Genomic DNA, 17,391 nt, shown 5'->3' on the forward strand with positions numbered 1-17,391 from the left:
TAGAGACTGTGCAAATCACATCCCACATTGTTCCTGCCACCTATACGTAGTAAATAAGTTAGTTAGCCATGCCCTCTAACAAACACATTATATGAATTATCTTGTACCTTCAATTCTATGAGGGTAAGTAGAGTTTTTCATTCCCCTTGTAGGCATGAGGAAACCAAGGCTTAAGACAGACAACCCTGAGACAGAAAGAAGGCAGACATCTACAGGGTGGTCTTTCCAAAAGTTCTGGGTCAGGTGCTCTTGGGTGCCTTGTCAATGTTCAGGGCAGCATGGTGGGAAGTTCCACTTAGGGTCTTCCCTGGAGCCATTGTCTGCTTCCTCGTAGCAGAATGAACAGAATGACCGAGTGAGCCCCACCCTTTGGAATAGAAGCCTCTTGGACATAAATTCTGTCATCCCCCAGCACTAAATGGCCATTGAGAACCCAGACAGTGGGGAAGTGAGGTTGGACTTTGGCTACATTCTCTTCCCAGATTGTGCGACTCAAGATCCCTGCCAGGGATAGAGTTTTGTTTTGTTTTGTTTTGTTTTTTCCCCCCTTGCAAAAGGAGAGCAGAAGTATTTGCCACATAAAACATACAGAGCCCCATAAAGTCTCAACCAATGAAATCATCATCTCTTCCCAAGCAGACTCACTCTCCTGACCTTGGCTGATTTCCACCCTCTAGGGAGTTGTAAGGCAAGGGAACTGATTTACTCAAGGAAAAGACCTACTTAACTTTTACTTCCTCAGGCTTCATCAAACACTTGGGGTTCAGGGGTTATGGGATTAAGAGAGCATCATGTGACTGTCCTGGAAGCATTGTAGGAATGTGGGGTAAACCCATGCAGAACAAGAAATCACAAAAGGATTTTGCCTAGAAATGGCAATAAAAATGCAATCCAAGTTGCCTGGATATTTCAGAACGGCCACGAAAGGAGAAAATGTCTGTCTGTCTGTCTCTTCCTCCTTCTCCCTATCACCCCCCAAAGACATTTGTTTCATGGGAAAATTTTCCAAAGTTTTAACTATTCCACTGGGTGGTGGGTGATTATTCTTTATTTTTTATTGTGGGAAAATAATTAGGATATTTAGACTGGGTCACTGTGACCTGCCTTTGAAGATAATCCTTTTGCTGACCGTGTCTCAGACATCACTGTTGCAGAGGAGCTGGCATAGGTGGTATATACATAGCTGGTATAGTCTCTTCTCCATCTGGTGCGTGTCTTGGCCCGGACATGCTAGGGCCAGGTGCTTCCTCACGGTTGGTGGTCTGGGGCTCACTGGCCCAGATTCACTTAGTGATGACCAGTGATGTGTTCTTGGTCTTCCATGGTGGCTAGAACATCCCTGCAGGCCTGGAGACCAAGCTTCTTCTCCCATGGGTCCTCTTTGGGGACTTTTTGGACTGTAGGGTCTTGAGAAGCTGGAAGTTGGGGCCATTCCTTCTCGTCTTCTAGGCCTTTAGCTTTGTCTTCTGGGGCTAATTAAATTTCAGGCACCATCTTAGAAGCAGAGGTCTCTGACAGTCTGGAGGATGGAACAGTTGCAGGAAAAATAAGATAACGTTGTTTCATAAAGAGAGACCATTTCTCATGTAGAAATTGTAGTTCATCATTTTAGAAGGTATTCATTACACCCTAAATCTCTTGGACTCTAGGGAGCTAATGAAGACAACGACAACACTTTCAACATTTGTTCATAGAAAGCTTTTCATCTTGTCCTGGAAAGGACTCTGATTTTAGTGTGTGTTCTAGCCTTTTTTGTATTCCATCCAGGTGTCTACAAGGGTATCGATTATTGAAGATTCACAAAGTAATAGATATAAGCTTCAGTAGTATGAGATGGTTTTGCACCTGTTTGACTGAAAATTCCAGTCAATTTCCTGTGTCAATACAAAGCTAATGCTTATTTTAGAACATGTTTAGCACTAAATCAGAAGCAGCTGTCTTGTGAATTCTGTGAATAGTGTAAAGAAGACTGTGTCTTCATGCTCTTTGTAAGCAGAGCAATCCATTTGCAGGTGTTGGAACACCTGGTGATTTGTACCCTCATTCTGAAGGCCCTTTCTCTTGATTTGAACTCTGTTTCTGCTGTGACAGCCTTCTTTGCCTGAGAGGGGCACAGCACATTAGAGGTATGGCACCAGCAACCAGAAAGACCATGATTCAGTTTCTTGTCAAGCAACTGCTGAAAAATGTTGCAGAAAACACATTGGAGCAGTTTGCAGACTCCCTCAGACTTGGGGAGTACTCTCAGTGTCCCTTTGAAATGGAGCTCCTGTGTGACGCTTTCTCCTTAAGCCTCTTAGACCAGTAGGTACTCCTGTCGCTGTGCTTCCCCAGCCCTTGGTCCATCACTTGCCGAACTGAAATTAAGGCATTTGAGGGCAGAAATACATCTTATTCATTTTGGTATCTAGAAGAGTAGGGGAGCTCAATAAATAATTATTGAATAATTACATCATCACATTCAGGAAAATCAGTAACCATTCTATCCATTAACTGCTATTTTGCCAAGACCTTGGTTCTGTAGACAGCATTGACCACTCATGGGGAAGTTATATGCCCTTGATTAAGTACATCTGGCGTGTGGTACAGTGTCTATGATAGAGCAGTCAACAGATATTTGTGTCCTTCCTGTCCACCAGCCTTTGAGGGCCTTCTTTTTGAGAAGCACGTCATTGTCTTTCGTTGGACTTCACCCAGATTAATCTAGTTTACAAATCGCGCTTGGACCACGTTTGATTCTTGCCTTAAGACTAGCCTCTCTGAAGAGTCTTAGAAAAGGATTCTCTCTGCTAGGCTTTTCAGATAATCTGGTGAAATGCTCCATCTGCTAAACCGGCGTGATCGCTCTTCACGTGCTAGTTAAGATGAAGTTGGCAGCATCTCCCATTTGGTTGTTCAGAGGTGTTCTTTGACTTGGGATGTCTGGTGGGTAGGAGGGAGGGGGCAAGTGTGCATTGGCTGTGGGCTGAAGGAGATAGTTTACATGTGTATTGGGAACTTGTGTAATGCCCCCCAGTGCTGTTTGAAAACATCAAGTTGAGTGCCTTTCACCTTCCCTGCGTTGGGAAGGCAGGTGAAGGGTGTGCCGAGCCCAGTCCCTTGGGGTCTCTCCACCATCTCGTTCCCATTCCTCCTGGCTCATGGCTCTGTGGGTGGTGACTTCTGGGGAGGCCTGAAAGCTCCAATGGTTTCTCAGTCTCTGGCTGATTCTGCCTGGGTGGTCCTTTATTCTTCCCATGTTTTCTTTAGTCTTAAGTTTTCAGTATTTCTATCCCTGGGATAGTGTTGAAGTTGTGAGTGTTTTTAATTGAGTGTCGACAGTTCTGGATATAACAAGTTCAGCAACTGCATTATCGGGTCTGAATTTGCAGTGTTTCAGCCCATGTGATTGTTTCAAAATGCTTTTCCTTGTGTAGGTAATTGCTGTAATCCTCTTCGGAGAGGAGCAGTGATTGTAGAGGTTCTTCAGTTTTAAGAGAAACAATACTTTCTCCCCAGGTTAAGAGAAATTCATACTTCTAGGAGCCCAATGAAGACTGTAGCGTCAGTGTTAGAGTTTAGTTCTATTACTTAAATGTCATTTATTCCTTCTCTTCTCCTCTAAGTTGAAGGTCCCTGAGTATAGGTAATATTTCATGCTTATTTCTATTACACTCACCTATGTCCACCAGATCTGATCACAAGGCCTAGTTCATAGTTGAAACTCCATATATGTTGGTTTAGTTCATTAGTCAGAGTGCTTATGCATAATGAATAAACAAGATCCTTCCTCAAGAAGATCTCCCTATCTCTCCAATAAAGTTTAGTGTGTGTGGTTCCTTTAAGAGGGTGACTTTTTTGGAGAGTGGAAGGGAACGTTATGACTGGCCATGGAATACTTTGTTGTCCTAAATCTAATGTAAAATTTTTGTCTTTGTTCACAATTAGACTCCTATGGGACTGAAATATGAAATCAGAAAATTGAAGTCACCTTCCTTTTTGCACAGGCCAGTGGCCTTCAAGCTAAGAATGGTTTTTACAGATGAACATTTGCAATAGATTTGATGATGGGGGAACACTGAATTTGAACCCCCATTAAGCAAAATGTTATCCCCACCCAAAAAACATTTTCATTCTTGTTAGTGGACCTGTATTATAAAACATTTACTCAATTATTCTTATCATGTTTTGAATTTTGTCCATAGAAACTTTGTGGACATTGTGTTTTCTCTTCTTATAGTTGTACCTACATAATATCCTTGATTTTGCCTGTTGGCCAGCTCTAGAATAGGGGCCAGAAAACTTTAAAGGGCAGATAGTAAGTATTTTAGAATCTGTGGCCATATGGTCTGTGTGGCAATGACTCAACTCTGTCATTGTAGTGTGCCATAGACAGTACGTAAACAAATGGGCATGGCTATGTTCCAGTAAAACTTGATGGACATTGAAATGTGAATTTCATAAAATTTCCATGTGTCATAAAATGTTATTCTTCTTTGGATTTTGTTTCAACCATTTAAAAATGTAAAAGCCATTCTTAAAGGCCATACAAAAACAGGTGATGGGCTCAATTTGGCTGGTGGGCTGTAGTTCGCTGACTCCTGTTCTAGAGGATGAGGCAGTAGCCCCTATTAATGCCTTTCATGACTAGGTTAGCTCAGACACTCCAGTGAACTGAAATAACACCAGACCAGGTAATGTTGGGTCTGGTGACAAATTCCCTTCTCATCACAACCATGAGGAATGTTCCTATTCCCACATGCCACTTCTCGGCTCTGTGGGATTTAAACCCACCCATCTCCCCACCCTGCTTCTCCACGCCCACCTCCACCCCCACCCCCACCCCACAGACCTAGTTATCTGAAATCTGTCTAGGAAAGAGTTTCTTCAGGATGCAGCGTCAGCTCTGGGCCCCTTCCAGCTCCTCGTTGGAAGGTCTTTCCAAGGATGGAGAAGCTGAAACAGCTGCATGATTTTTTTTTCCTTCTAGAATCATCCAACGAGGGGGTGAGTTCAGGACTCTGGCAGCTCCTGCATAAATGCTGAGCAGCTAAAGACAAATCTGGGAACAAATCTGGAGCAAACCCTGCTGCTCCCAAACCAGTGAGGACGGCCTCACTAAAGCCAGGGCTCACAGCATCTGCCTTTATTTGAGGCCAAGGCTGGGGAAGGGGAGCCTCGCAGATGGTCTGAGACCTGCTAGGGTTCTCTCTCTCCTTCAGCTGGGTATCTATGAAGACCCTCCAGGGAAGAACACACATCTGCAGCTTCTTAAATGAGACCACTGTCCTGATTGTCAGGCCTGTTGCCCTTGGCATTATGGTTCCACACCAGAGGTTTAGCCAGCTGTGCTGTTTGTCTCACGGACAGTTTCCAGAAACACTTTTTCTCTTTCTGCTTGAATGACCAAGTTACAGAAAAATCCAGTGATAATGTGCAGGCGTTTCAAATCTGTAACTCTAGCTGGGATGTTTAGGGTCACGTTGCCTAGGAGATTTAAGGAGTGGGCATGTTAAATTCTATGAAAAAACCAACAAAATGTCCTCCCAAACCTGGAACGCTGAAGCAACAGCGAGAGGAGCAAGAGTGGACTACGCGTGTAGAGCTTGTGTGACATGGTCTAATCAATAGGACTGTGTTGTGTGCTCTTTGACATGACACGTAAGTTCCATGTGGGCAGGGGTCCCATTGTGAACCCCGGTCGTGCTGATTTTACTAGCACAGAAGGGGCAAGATCATCCTGCCTCTTGGCGTTGGGGGTGGGGCTGCCTTGGCAGGTAACCATGGTGACAGAGCCCTGGAGTTTTCCAAGAGGAGACCAGAGAGTGGAGGCAGAGCTGGGGGGCCTGGCTTGTATCTTCCCAGTCCTCTCCTCTGTGCTGGCCACCAAGTGAATGTCCCAGTGTCATCATTTTGGGGCAGCCTGTGGAGCAGGGGGACTTTGAAGTGCTATGATTGAAAGTTTGAAAAAGAGAATGAGGAAGGGTTCATGAGATTTTCCTCATCACTGTACATTTCTTGTAGGGCAAGTTTTGCAAAATAGCAACTATGTTGTATTTTATAAATAAAAGGATATGTTTTTAAACATATATTGTACGTGTTCAATGGAGTACCATGGAGCTGTTAAAAAGAATGAGGCACATCCCTTTGTTGAGCAAAGTGATGGCCAAGGGACATTGGCAAGTGAAAAGAGCAAGGTTCTGAATGCTATATATAGTGTGAGCTTACTACTATACAAGAGCTTTGTCTGTATTTTCCTCTGTATGTTTTTTATATAGAATATTTGGCATTGGAAATTCTTAGTAGGATACATAGTTTATTGACAGTAGTAGCCAGGGAGGGGGCTGATGCTGGGGGTTCTGAGATGGGAGGGACATTTTCCATTGCCTGCATTTATACTGCTATTCGGTATATATATTTTTACCATGTGTGTACATTCCATTTTTCCAGTAAGAGTTTAATAAAAATAGAAGAAAGCACACAAAAGAACTCATTGAGAAGGTATTTGGCATCATGAAAGCTTCCGGAGCGGGTCACCCTCGGCCTGTTCTGGACATTGAGATATGGAGAATAAAGCAAAAGAAAATACTGGGTTATTTCACTCATGGCAACCCCTGCCCCTCCCGCCCCACCCAGCCCTATGCGGCTTCCGTTATCTGAGCCATAAATTCTGGGACAAACAATGGCGAGTCAGCCCAGAGCTAGGCTTAGTGTTTACGGAGGGAAAACCTGGGAACTTATTGGAATGAAAAATGGCGCACAAGGCTTCTGGGCTGGGAAGGAGCCATAAAGGGGCCTTCCCCAACTCCCCCCCTCCCCCCCCCCAAATAATCTTCCCTCTGCTTTTGTGTTGTTAAAAAAAAAAAATGAAGTAAACAGGGAATTTTCTATGGCCCGAGTTCTGGCCTTGGTAAATGGTCTTTGTTTTCCCCCTGGATTGAGGAGGGGTCTTCCCCTGCTTGTCTGCTTTCTTCAGAATTAGCATTTACAACTACACACACCAGAGGCCCTCTTATTCTGTGATCTGCCTGTTCCCAGCTGAGTTGGTTTCCAAGATGATGGCCAAGCCCTTGCCCTTCGCTTGCTTTTCTTCCTCAGCACAAACCCACCTGGCTTTTTCCTTTGAGAACTGGGTGTGTCGACAGGCAGACTGAGAAAAGTTTTCAGCATTACTTTAGCTGCTCTGCCCAGTAGCAGGTGGGGAAGGATGATAGAGAAGGGGCAAGCCCCAGCTTGGCTCCCACCAGCCAATGGCCCCGCACTTACAGAGTACCCTCTCTGTGGGTCCCTGTGGAAGGCCCAACAGATGCCAGCCTGTCACAGTAACTCCCAGCATTCCTGCAGTCCTAATGGTCTGGGACCATTTCCACGGTCATGGGAAATGTAAGGATCATTTGGTATTGCCTGGCTGCCACCTGGGTCCTGATGGCTGGAGAAGGCTCTTTGGAGGAAGCAGGATTTGAACTGGGCTTCAACAGATGGAAAGGATTTATAGAGGGGGAAAAACGAATTGCAGATGGAGGGAAATAATGCGGATAAAAGTTTAGAAGTGGGATGAGATCCACAATGTGGGTGCTTTTGGCGAACACAGCGACTTCCAATGGTAAGATATGGAAAGGGGCCACAGCCCCCCGCCCCCACAACTTCACTCCCCATTGATAGGTTAAAATGAAAGCAGGTCTCAGACTGAATTCCTCTGCATCCCAAACATCTATGAGCAAACAAATCCAAGAACAGTCTTAGTCTGTCCTATGGGCCTGAAGCTCTCTGGCTTCAGGTGTTCCGCCCAACAGGCACCTCACTTAAAGCAGGTGCAAGAAAATGCTAATGGCAGGATTTAGCTATGCTAGTGGATCAGGCAACAGAGTCTTCCAACAATGTGTGAACGCTGCCCCGCCTTTTGTCCTGGGCCTACCTGGGATGTGACTCTGAATGTCAGAAGCTGCTGGGTTTGCCTAGATTCTCATATCCCATCCATGCAAGGGTAGGGGTGCCGGAACAGGATTTCCAGCCACTCCGTTTATCCTCAACACTGCTTACGTCACCAATGAAACAGTTTTAGCATCCATAAAAATATCCGAAGCGTTGAAGTAGCTGCCTTTGGGGTGTGGACTTCTGATTGGGGTCTTTCAACTAACCAGCAGCTCCTGGTGTGTGTAATCTGATTGGAGTACTTTAAATATTAGCTCCCTGTCCTGGGGTGAGGATTTAAATTATATGCACTATATATATTGCACTATTCAAAGAGGAGTATGAGAGTGAATTGTAGGCAGTATTGCAGCTAACCTGTAAGGGCCCTGAGAGGCCTGAGAATAGCCGGAGTTAGAGTATCTGGAGTGTGGATGGATAAAACTTGAGAGACTAACGCCTCTGGTCTTCTCTTAGTGGTGAGGAAACTAAGACTAAGGGGAGTTGATCAGGTTGCCCAGGGTCACGGTGCGTGGTGGTGGCAAAAGACTACAGGGTATTTCAGCTCTTCCCTTTACCACCCTCTGCATCCTACAATGGGCAGGAGGTGCCAAAATAACTGAAGGATAGGGTTTGGGCATGTTAATTTTGTTGCGTATGATCGTTGGTTTTGAATTAATGTAAAAGGTTTTATCTGATAGAGATACATTGAGGTATTTATGCATATTGCAGTACTTAAACATGTATTTTGATCCGGTTTTTTAAAACTACTTGAGCAAAAACGGTACAGAGATGAAATAATGGCAAAATATTTAGAACTGATGAAGGTCAGGACTGAGTTCATGGGGGGTTCGTTTTACTATTCTCTACTTTGAAAATTTTCACAAATTTAAAATTTTTCATAGCAAGTTTTTATGAATCAGAATTGATTTTTCCCATCCAGCCAAGGAAACCACTGTCACTGGGAACACCTCTAGTTGCCTCTTGTAGGCAGTTTTCATGACAGATAGGATTTTGGCCCTGTTCTACCTGTGTTATAGTCATGAACTAGTGGCATCACTTGCTGGGTTGTCAACTTGAAGGCGGGTGCAGTCTCCCTCGTGCCCTTATCTCCTGCACCACTGGGGCCGTGTTGCACCAGCTCCACAGCTGTTTGTGGAATCTTGCTCCTGGCGACGCATCCTTCTTATCTCTGCTCCCTGTGTGCACATGGAGTACATTAATGTGTGTTAATGTGTCCGTGTAGTTAATGATTCCAAACACCATGCTTCAGCCTGGCCTGTGAGGGTGGGAAGAATAAGTCAACTTTCCGTTTGTATTCAGTGTGTCCGCATTCCCACAGCCATCTGCTGCTGCTGCTGTCCATGTTGCAAAACATGATCCCCCAGTTAGAAAAGGATGGAGAGAGATCTGTCCTCCACTCGCTCTACCCTCCTCTGCCTCCTTGCCAGGGAGCTCAGGAAGGCTTTGGAATAACCTGAAATAAACTTGCAAGTTCAAGCAGAGCCTTCATTCCTCTCTCCCTGGTAATTAACAATGATTCACTGGAGGTTGCATTCTAGCGTGGCCTCTGGCCTTCTGTTATCAGCAGCTGCGGGGACTGGGCTCATTATTGGTCAGTTCCTTGCTGCTCTGCAAACTGCCCTTTTCACATTTAGCTCTTGCCCACAACCACATCCTGTCCCTTTAGTACTGTATGGTGTTGGGCTGCCCTGTGCTTTAGTAAGGGAGGGGTGTGCGATGGAGACAGGCACCATCAACAGATGGACCAAATCATTGAGCAATTTTTCCCCTGGCATTTTGGAGATGGAATGCACCCCAAAGTCTGCTTTCTGTAACATGTTGTCAGAGAGCCTGAGTTTGGCCTGATATGAGTCGGAATCCCTGAATGTCCATCTGCCAACAGCTGATGAGGTTTTGCCCTGGCACAGACAGGGTGTTTCCAGAAGGCTATTTGTCTTCTCCGCTTTTGTCAAGAAGACTCCTGTTACACAGAAGAGATGGGAAGTCACCCAAAGCTCTGTTTTTCTTTTGGCTCAACCAGAGAGTGATGTGTGGGCTGTCACCTCCCCTGCATTTGGGGCCTTGTTCATGGGTGTGGTGTTGCCCGGCCGTCTTAGCCGCTAAGTGTTAATAGGAAAGAACGCTGGAGGAGCCTTGATCTGTCAAGTGTGAGGAATTCCTCTTACAACTTAGTATCAGGAAAAAGCTTGTCCCTCCTGAAGGACTGGTGTGTTTCCTTTGATTAGATAAAAATAATCATCTCTCCTCCTTTACCTGACTTGACTACTTTGAAAGGCAGAGCTCATATTTTATTTTATTTTTTATTTATTTTTTGTTTGTTTTGTTGTTTTTGGGGTTTTTGGGGTTTTTTTTTTTGAGGAAGATTAGCCCTGAGCTAAGTACTGCCAATCCTCCTCTTTTTGCTGAGGAAGACGGGCCCTGAGCTAACATCCATGCCCATCTTCCTCTACTTTATATGTGGGACACCTACCACAGCATGGCTTGCCAAGCGGTGCCATGTGCACACCCAGGATCTGAACCAGAGAACCCCGGGCCACCGAAGTGGAACGCATGCACTTAACCACTGTGCCACCGGTCTGGCCCCAGAGCTCATATTTTATAGTCTTTATAATTTTAGCTTGGTTTGAGGTATATTGTCTTTCCCCTTGGGTTTTGGTTTTCTGTTTCCATTTTCAGAAATCCTTTGGAAAGTATACAGGGCACAAATAAGTGACCTGTTCAAAGGCCGGGATCCTGTGCACGCGTTCCATCCATCATCACTTTGTCCTTTGGTTTTGAGGACCCTACGTAGCCCTCCTTGCTGGAGGGCCCTGCAGTTCCTCTTGACAGAATACCCACCCCCGCCTGCCTTTTCACAGCCCAGCCCTGCCTCTGTTGCCGCTTTCATGAGGAGCTGAGAATCTTCCCTTTTGCTAAGAGGTAGCATCTTGTTACTGGAAATTGAGACCCATGGCTCCTTACTGCAATTAATGATTCTGTTCGCTAAACATTCCTGCTGGGAACACACTTAGTTCTGTCGTCATTCTCAGCCCCAAAGATAGAGAAAGTTACAAATGCATGATGGACATCTGGAAAAGCAAGAATGCTCAAAGAAAGGTTACCCCTTCCACTGATTGTAGTGGCTGGGTTTGGACAGACTTGGCTGCACAGGCGCTTGTGTGAGTCATGAGCCCTGAGGGGACTGTGCTGGAGGATGGGGACTAGTTCCTTGGAAGCTGTTGTAGATGGTTTTCTACATCGCAGAAAGATTATATTTCTCAAACTGGGCCCTAGATATTGTTTCTCTGAGGATTTTAAATTGTAGATTTTCCTTTTTCTAATAATTTAAAGAATTATTTTAAGCCTATTCTAGATCATCTGAATGGCCACCTTATGACTTGGCATTTGGGGCCTCATTTATGTTTACTCTCAGGTTGGTGCCCAGGGATCCCAAAAATACCAATAGTACTGGATTTCCTGAAGGGTTCTCAAGGGTATGCTTGGAGATTTCTGGGTTATATCTTAGCTTGGGAATGGAAGAGAACAATACACACGCCTAGACATTTCTGCACGTTTTACTTGCATGACACTGTATTGTTACATTACTGAGAGTCAAGCAAGGCTTGGAGAAGTTAGTAGTTTTCTTTGCCAAAATGATCACAATGATTTAATAAGTATGTCTACTGAGAAAGAGGGGAAGGAATTCCTTATTGAAAACCCTCAGCGTTGAAGTCCTGATTTCAGGCCATTGGCCTTGTAAGATATGTCCTGTTAGAAGTTTCTGGATAGTATTTAGGGCTCACCAGACCACTCGGATGCCCAGCCTCTGTCTGAGAGCTGCAAACTTGAATTTGTGGCTGGGTTAGAGCAAGATGGGCCTGTGGTTTCTGGTCTCCTCCTTCTGTGTCATTGCACACAGCACAGCCAGCTAACTGTTCTATAATTCTGTTTTCATTGTCTCTCTTCTGCTCCAAGCCATCTGTGGCTCCCCCATGCCAACAGGATGGCTTCACCTGGGGAGCAAAGTGAACACACCTTCAACTGGTTGGCAAGGCTCTCTCAGGCCTGCCTGGCTCACCCCGTAGGAGTCATATCTCACTCTCCACCTGCTTGAAGCATGTGCTCCAGCGCTCTTCGCCTCTCAGCAGCCACCAAAGCTCTTGTCTTACCACGTCCTTGAACGCTGTCTTTGTCCCATCTCCATTTATCCAAATCTTCCAAAGCTCAGCCCAGACACTTGTCACTCTACTTTCCTCCCCCATAGAATGGCAATCAGTAGACTTAACACGTTCTTACTTGAATTGTCGAGTGGTGAGTTGGGTGGGTGTGTCCCACCTTGTAGATTAAGAACTCTTGGATAGAGGGCAAGATTCAACTTACCCTCAGTGTGGCTTTGATTCCTTCTAAAATGCCCTTCACATTACCTATGTCCATTTGTTCACTCACTCATGTATTCATTCATTTGCTGACTCATCCATTTAACAACTTAATATTGAGCAGCTGCTGTGTGCCAGCCACCAATCTCGGCACTGTGAGTAAATGATGCTCAAGACAAACATGGAGGAATATTCTTCATGAAGTTTATAGGCTAGGGGCCTGGGCAGAAGTGGGGGAAGGAGAGACAGGCCCCAAACAAGCCTTGACAGCTCTGGACTGTTAGGATAGAGGAGTCGGGGAACCACTGGAAACACATTACAGACGAGTGTCAGCCATTGGTTGCATATGACTTACCAACTCTCTTGAACCAATGGTTTAGTCAATTTATGCCCAGGACTCTGGTTCTTAATCCTGTCTGTTCACTTGAATGAAATGAGGAACCTGCAGCTGCTTGGACACCCCCTCCTAAAAAAAGAGTCTGATTAATTGGTCTAGGGCATAGATATTAAAATAAAGCAAAACTCATGGTCCAAGGGTGAACAGGAGGACCCTAAGGGATCCCCCTCTTCCTGTCCCCCTGTAGCCAGCCTGGCAAGTCAGCTCAACTCCTTGTAGCTGAGGAGGGAGAGTCTTGCTAGGTGCTGGCCCACAGGTGAGAGGGCTCAGAAAAGACGATTTATTTGTTTGGGCTTCCATGGGCCCTGTTGTGTGTTGAATTGTGTCCCCACAAAAGATATATTCAAGTCCTAGTCCCTGGAATATGACCTTATTTGGAAATAAGGTCTTTGCAGATGTTATACAGTTAAGATGAGGTCATGCTGGATTAAGGTGGGCCCTTATGCACTAAAGATAAGGTGACCTTATAGGAAGAGGGCAGTTTGGATGCAGAGACACTGGAGAAGGCCACGTGACGACAGAGATAATAATGTGGGTAGAATGCCTTGGTTTAGCAGGCCATCACATGATAGCACTGCCATTTTAGTGATATGAACAGAAGATGCCGAACGTTGGAGGGCAAAAGCCATCTGGACCGATCCAGGAAGGCCTCCCTGCTGGCGGGGGGTGAGCATGGGATTCCAGGCCGAAGATCTGGGCTTTGATTTAGCTCTGCCACTGGTTACCTCTGTAACCTTAGGAAAGTTACTTCACTCGGTGTCCTGAACTTTAAGATTGGTTAATAAAATCTGTTTTGTAAGATTGTGAAGGATTAAGTGAAATGAAACTAAAACACGCAAGGGCCCAGCCACTGCCTCGCGCTCAGTGCACGTTGGTTGGAGGCCCATCTGGCAAGTACTGAGCTGAGATAGGACAAGAAGGACCAGGACTCAGAAGCAGAGCAGGGGCTCAACGATGTTCCCACGGCTTGTCCACTGGGGGCCTGGGGCACTGCCTCTGGGGTGGTGCAGGGGACAGCTGGCCTGATTCTGGGCCTTGGGGCGTGTGTGGCATACACGCTGCCGGCTGTGTGAAGGATGGGAAGCCAGTGGACTCAAAGGACTTTCCAAGGGACACAACTTGGAATTTCTGAGGCTGGCGTACATTCCAAGAGTTGCCTCACTCCAACTTCTAGAAATCTGTTCTCCCAATTTGCTGCCCCTATGTCCAGAACCTGCAAGACAGCTCCTAGTTCAGGAGAGGCTTGGACCCTCCATCACCAAGTAAGGGGCAGAACCTGGCGGAGGGCAGCCTGGGCTCGTTCCTGTCCCATGAGCCCCATGCAGTTGTCGCCTGCACCTGTTGGACTCCCGCCTAGAAGTCCTAGACCCACCACCCGCTCAGCTTTTTGTGAAAGTTGTTCACACTTATTTATGGCAAGAATGAAGGGCTCTGTTTCACCAAATGGATATTTTCAAATTCAGAAGTTTTTGGCCTAACTGATTTTAAGCCTAATCAGATTATTATAATCCAGTGGAAAGTCAGATCTTTTCCAACCCAGGTTAATCTTTTGCGAGTCTGTTCCTTACTGGGCTCTTTGTTTTCTTCCTAAAGCTGTGTGTGAATATTCTGCTCTAGTTCCGTGAGTTGAAGGGGGACGTCTAGGTTTCCTAGGGTTGCAGTAACAAATACCACAAACTAGGTGGTTCAAGACCACAGAAACGTACTCTTTCACCATTCTGGAGGCCAGAAGTCCAAGATCAAGGCGTCAGCAGGGCCCTGCTCCCTCTGATGACTCGGGGAGAATCCTTCCCTGTCTCTTCCAGTTTCTGATGGCGCCTGGTGTTCCTTGGCTGTGGCAGCATTAACTCCAATCTCTGTCTGTCTCCCCATGGCCGCCTTTCCTGTGTTTCTCTATCTCAGAACTCCTTCTCCTTTCTCTTTTAAAGATACTAGTTATTGGACTTAGAGCCCAGCCTAAATCCAGGATAATCTCATCTTGAGATCCTTAGTTACCCCTGCAAAGACCCAATTCCAAAAAAGGTCACACAGGTACCAGGGGTTAGGACTTGGGTATATCTTTGGGGGTCCACGATTCAACCCACTACTGGGGGTAATAATAACATTTATTGAAAAATGCTTCACGTCTGGTGGTTTTCACGTGTTAATTCCTTTCATCCCCACACTAACCCTGTGAAATAGGTGCAGCTTCTTCTTGCTTCTTATAGGTGGGAAAACTAAGGTTCCGAGAAGTTATCAAACCTGCTGAAGTTCACAGAGCTTGTTAGCGCACTCACTGAATTCCAACCCAGCTCTTTCCACTGTGCCGTGGTCATCCTTCATCATAAGAAGGGAAGAATTTAACAGCTGTCCTAGTCCAATAGCTGTAGAAAAAAAATGTAGGCTTGCTGCCACCCATTCGTGCATAGAGAATCACAGAAGAATACTGAGACGTGAAGAATACCAGGAATTTTGTGCTAATGTTCGGCCAAAAGGTGCAGAAAAGCTAACATCCCAATAGCAAGAGGACTTACACTGTGGCACGTTGATGTGTACTCCCAGAGGGCCACACCCATTTTATTGAGGGGTTGAATCTAAGGGTCCAACACATATCAGGTGCTCCATAAATATCTGATGAAGAAATGAAGCTGTGAGATGCACAATGACATGGTCAGCTTGAGGCAACACCCCGCTATGGGATGTGACTTCTTAATTGCCAAAGGGAAGTCAAGATGTTTCCATCGTTTTGCAAACTCTTCGCGCCTGAGTTGTCCTAGCCTTTCTGCTCGGATGTCACATGTCAGATGGGAGTGGTTTTTTCAAGTGGGTACTGTCCTTGGGTTTTCAGTTTAATGTTTGGCAGAAATCCTCCTGGGTCAGAGTCTGTATTAAAGTCAGTTGTCAGGAGTTTGGGAATAAGCTTGATTATCTCATTGATGTTTCTGGACTGGGATCAGTTGAGACATCACAGTAATGCTTCAGAATTCCACAGCTTCCCAGACAGAAACTTGCCCACCATTTTCTGCCTGGGTTTATTTCCTGACACTTGGTCCCATGATTTCACAGGAATAGAATACATATAAATGGGGGAAATTATTGTACTGAAGCAGAAATTTTGCTTGGAAAAGAAAATGCATGTCCAAAGTTCTGAGGACTTCTGGCCTCAACGCTGAGGAGACTGTCCAGATCTATGGGTTTTTGGTGTTTTTTTTTTTTTTTTTGAGGAAGATTATCCCTGAGCTAACTACTGCCAGTCCTCCTCTTTTTGCTGAGGAACACTGGCCCTGAGCTAACATCCATGCCCATCTTCCTGTACTTTATACGTGGGACGCCTACCACAGCATCACATGCCAAGTGGTGCCATGTCTGCACCCAGGATCCCAACCGGCGAACCCCAGGCCACTGAGATGCGGAACGTGCAAACTTAACTGCTGCGCCACCGGGCTGACCCCATCTATGGGGTTTTGAACCATGCTTGTTAGAATAAAGTTGAGATAGAAAAATACCTCGGAGATTTGAGGTTTCAGGACAATAGCGGTAAATGTTTTAATTCCCGACCATGTGAAATTTTTCTTGCCCTTTTCTAAATGTCTTTCACTTGAGTGGGACATCTCCTTGGTTTGCAAAAGCTGTGTGTGTTACTCAGGGTTCTTCAGAGAAATAAAATCAATAGGATATCTGTGCATCCAACCATCCATCCACCCATCCACCTATCTATAGGAAGAGATTTATTATAAGGAATTGGCTCGTGTGATTATGGAAACCCATGGTCCAGTCAAGTTGACACGTAAAATTAACAATCACACTCTATCTCTGTGGCATTCGTTCATTCTTAGCCCTGGTAAGGTGGCAGTATCATATATATTACCTTTTTTTGTGTCCATGTTTTCTTAGTCTTCTCAATTTCCATTGGCCTCCTTTGCCTCTTGCCCTGACCATGTCAGGACCTTTTTTTTTAGATGAATGAAAGAAAAGATGATAATATATGTTATTACAGTGCAGCTATCTGGATTTCTTTGACCAGGTCTGCACTGAACTAGCAGATCCCTTGTTTGAAACCTGTTTCTAAAGCCAGAGGAAGGCTTTGATTAAAACACCATTTGTCAGCCAAACCCCTTCCTTTACCTTTCCATTAACAGACATAACTCTCCCCATGAACCCACTCTGATTGAGTAGACCTGCCATGCAGGGGGCAAGGAAAGTTGAATCGTTTCCAGAGGACTTCGATGAATACCTCCAGTAGTGTTGGCCCATGGATGCTCATCAATTTCCTTCCCAGCACTTTCCATTTCCCCGTTGCCGTGTTGACACGTGCAAGGCATGTTTACACATGGGGCTCACAAAGTACATTTGAAAGGTGGATTTTTTTTTATTAGCTAACTTTGTTAGAGGCATTTAGTCTTTTTAAAACAAAAAGTTATTTTAAACCCAGTAATAAAGTCGATCCATTTTGTAATTTGGCCACCCATGCTTAACAAATATTGCATTAGCAAAATAATTACCATGCGAGATTTACCGGTAAACTTGTCAAGTGTTTGAACAACTCAATGTCACGCAGCAGGAACTTTAATAACAGTGGTCTCGGCACCTGTTGTAAGTTAAATGTATATCCTGAGTCTTTTACTGTTCTCTTTCACTGGGTGACTGTTCTCATAGGATATGATTTGGTCACTGGCAACTTGTATTAACAAGCCGGGTCGAAATGGACCAGCAGAGTTCTTCTATATTTATATATAAATCTAGGCAAAC

General features: G+C 45.2%; 1 protein-coding gene across 19 annotated transcripts in view; it reads left to right on the top strand.

The window, feature by feature from the left end:
- Positions 1-17,391, top strand: part of AFAP1L2 (actin filament associated protein 1 like 2) — a 97,442-nt gene that overhangs the window by 23,284 nt on the left and 56,767 nt on the right. The window lies entirely within an intron of this gene.

The sequence above is a fragment of the Equus asinus genome, chromosome 2 (assembly GCF_041296235.1).
Source record: "Equus asinus isolate D_3611 breed Donkey chromosome 2, EquAss-T2T_v2, whole genome shotgun sequence".
NCBI lineage: Eukaryota > Metazoa > Chordata > Mammalia > Perissodactyla > Equidae > Equus > Equus asinus.